This window comes from Euprymna scolopes, chromosome 46 (assembly GCF_053919585.1).
Source record: "Euprymna scolopes isolate OS-2025 chromosome 46, ASM5391958v1, whole genome shotgun sequence".
Lineage (NCBI taxonomy): Eukaryota > Metazoa > Mollusca > Cephalopoda > Sepiida > Sepiolidae > Euprymna > Euprymna scolopes.
This window is the reverse complement of record NC_136527.1, coordinates 207,045,845-207,049,805: the sequence shown is the minus strand read 5'-3', so window position 1 is coordinate 207,049,805 and position 3,961 is coordinate 207,045,845.

Here is a 3,961-nt window from a genome sequence, read left to right as displayed (position 1 = left end):
ACATCTGTAAATAACAGAAATAAATGAATTTCAATATTTTAGTATCATCGTTTATATATTGTTTTTTTATCAAATCTTGTTTACTCAAACCTTAATATGATACACTGAAGAAAATAATCGCATGTTTTATAATTTGACACAGAAAGAGTGGGTACAGGTGTTTTTTAACATATACTTTATAAAGAGTTACACCTAGAATTGTATATGATATTCATCATAGTGAAAACATAAGAAACATTGATATATATATATATATATATATATATATATATATATATATATATATATATATATATATAGATATTGATATACATATATATATATTGATATACATATATATATATATTTATATATATATATATATATATATATGTTGATATATATATAGAGAGAGAGGGATAGTTTACTCAAACCTTAAAGTGAAGATGCATATTCTGTCTCTCCATAAATACATCCTCAATACTAGTTAGGTCAGTAATCTTTGAAAAGCCTATTGTCCAGTTTTAAATTGTAAAAGTTTTTGTAAAATAAAATAGTTATGCTTTATCTATATTACAATTGTGTCACGTGTCGTTTTTCTTGTGTCTGCCATGAATGCCTTCATAAATCCCTTCATTGAAACAATTTAAAAGTCAAAGTGAAAATTCATTGTATATTTTTGTTGGCATCATACAACAAACGTATTTAAAAAATTATTCGGTTGAATGTTAAATACAAATTTCGAAGTCAATGTAAAAATTCATTGGATTTTTTATTGTCATCATACAACAAACGTATTTTAAAAAATATTCGGTTGAATATTAAATACAAATTTTAAAGTCAAAGTGAAAATTTGATATGCTGTGGATTTTATATACGTTTTCAAAAGTTTGACTTTGGAAAAAAATTGATGCTATTGAGAAGTGAAAAATGCATTCAAAGCTCGGACTTGTGATGATTTGTCGGACTATAGAGAATTTTTTATTTGCACATGCAAGTCAAAATTAAAAAAAATAAACATTCTATAGAACTTACAATGGCAATTCGAGTGTGTCATGCTGAAATTCGGTCATATTTTAAATTCGGTTGTATTTGAACAAAAAAGTCGTTGCTGTTAAAAGAACTTTCAATGCAATTCAGTTGACTTGTATGGAAAAAGTCGTCATTTTTAAATGAGAAATTTAAAAAGAAATTTGGTTGTATCTGCTGAAAAAAGTTTTAGCTCTTAAATGAAGTAATTAAAAATTTGTCATTTTAAATTGAAGAATTTTGGAAATGTGATTCAGTTTTCTCGTATTCAGGAGGAGGAGTCACATATCTAGCTGTGTCTAGCCAAGTATCATGGGCTAGGAAGCACGAATAGCAGGGATATTTGTGTGGACTTGGATTCAGAAAAAGTAGGGATATCTGAATGGGCTGGGAAGCGTGACTAACAGGGATATCTGAATGAGTTAGGAAGCGAGGCTAGCAGGCATATGTGATTGGGCTAGGAAGTGAAACTAGCAAGGATATCTGAATTGGCTATGAAGCAAGATTAACGGGAATATCTGAGTGGGCGAGGAAGTGGGACTAGCAGGGATATTGTATTGGCTAGGAAGCGAAACTAGCCTAGTTGTAGGTTTGTGAGGTGAACTTAAAGGATCAGGGAGAATGCGGTTTAATGTGATTTACATATCAATTAGACTAGACACTGGAATGAGAGACTATAAGGCCAGCAGTCAAGATGGCGCCAGTTGAGTTCTAGAAAACAGGAATGAAAATGATGGAACTTACAATGTCATCTCAATGCTGATAAGATTCCAATTTTTAATTAGAATTATGTGGTATTTTTCAACTGAGTGTGATAAGAAGTAAGACTAGCGGGAATATCTGAGTGGGTTAGTAAGCTGGACTAGTAGAGATATCTGAGTGGGTTATCCAATCAAATGAGTTGGCCGTAATGGCTACCTCAAGCATAAAAAGAATCAACATTCCAACAAACATTGTCTTTGCTTAAGCTCTTCCAGACAGTCGCAGGTAAATGTCGTGCATCACTTTTTCTGACAAATAAATTGTTAGGTGAAAGTAGAGAATAGTTAAGAACATGTGGGTTTTAATCCTACCTTCGTAAAATCAAAACAAAAATCGATACAAGGAATTCCCTCTCCCTTTTCCTGCCATAACACTTTGAAACTGCGAACAATTACATGTCTCTTTGACTGAAATTTGGGCAGGAAGTAGGTGCTAAATTTATGTTAAATTTATATAACAAAGTCTTAAATATTTATAATTTTTTTTAATTCTATTTTCCGTGATATTTTTTATGGCTTTTCAGACGCAATTGCAAACAAAAAGTAGATTTTCATTTTTTTAGGATTAAAACTATGGTGGCTTCGATTGTAAACATTTACCAATTATTTTTTTTATATTAAATTTTAGTTGATTGGTGATTGTCAGTAAATAAGTGCTCACTTTTATATAAACTTTACTGGATTTTTTGTTGTCATCATACAACAAACGTATTTAAAAAAATTATTCGGTTTAATGTTAAATGCAAATTTAAAAGTCAAAGTAAAAATTTGTTATGCTGTGGATTTTATATATGTATTCAAAAGCTGGACTTTGGAAAAAAATTGATGCTCTTAAGTTAAAAATGCATTCAAAGCTCGGACTTGTGATTATTTGTCAGACTATAGAGAATTTTTTATTTGCACATGCAAGTCAACATTTTGAAATTAAACATTCTATAGAACTTATAATGGCAATTCGAGTGTGTGATGCTGAAATTCGGTCATATTTTAAATTCGGTTGCTGTTAAAAGAACTTTCAATGCAATTCAGTTGACTTGTACGGAAAAAGTAGTTTTTAAATGAGAAAGTTAAAAAGAAATTTTGTTGCATTTGCTAAAAAGGTTATCGCTCTTAAATGAAGTAATTAAAAATTTGTTTCAAAATGAAGAATTTTGGAAATGTGATTCAGTTTTGTCGTATTAAGGAGGAGGAGTCACGTATCTAGCTGTGTCTAGCCTAGTATCATGGGCTAGGAAGCACGAATAGCAGGGATATTTGTGTGGACTTGGAATCCAAAAAAGCAGGGATATCTGAATGGGCTGGGAAGCGTTACTAGCAACATATCTGAATGAGTTAGGAAGTGAGACAAGCAGGCATATGTGATTGGGCGAGGAAGTGGGACTAGCAGGGATATTTTAATGGCTAGGAAGCGAAACTAGCCTGGTTGTAGGTTTGTGAGGTGAACTTAAAGGATCAGGGAGGAATGTGGTTTAATGTGATTTGCATATCAATGAGACTAGACACTGGAATGAGAGACTATAAGGCCAGAAGTCAAAATGGCAGCAGTTGAGTTCTAGAAAACAGGAATGAAAATGATGGAACTCACAATGTCATCCCAATGCTAATAAGATTCCATTTTTTAATTAGAATTATGTGGTATTTTTCAACTGAGTGTGATAAGAAGTAAGACTAGCGGAGATATCTGAGTGGGTTAGTAAGTTGGACAATAGAGATATCTGAGTGGGTTATTCAGCGAAACTAGCATGGATGTCTGAGTGAGCTAAGGAAGCAAGTCTGATCATGTGACTTTTTATACCCAAATTATCCAATCAAATGAGTCGGACGTAATGGCTACCTCAAGCATAAAAAGAATCAACATTCCAACATACATTTTCTTTGCTTAAGCTCTTCCAGACAGTCGCAAATAAATGTCGTGCATCACTTTTTCTGACAAATAAATTGTTAGGTGAAAGTAGAGAATAGTTAAAAACAGGTGGGTTTTAATCCTACCTTCGTAAAATCAAAACAAAAATCGATACAAGGAATTCCCTCTCCCTTTTCCTGTCATAACACTTTGAAACTGTGAACGATTACATGTCTCTTTGACTGAAATTTGGACAGGAAGTAGGTGCTTTATTTATGTTAAATTTATATAACAAAGTCTTAAATATTTATAATTTGTTTTTTTTTTTTCTATTTTTCGGGATATTTTT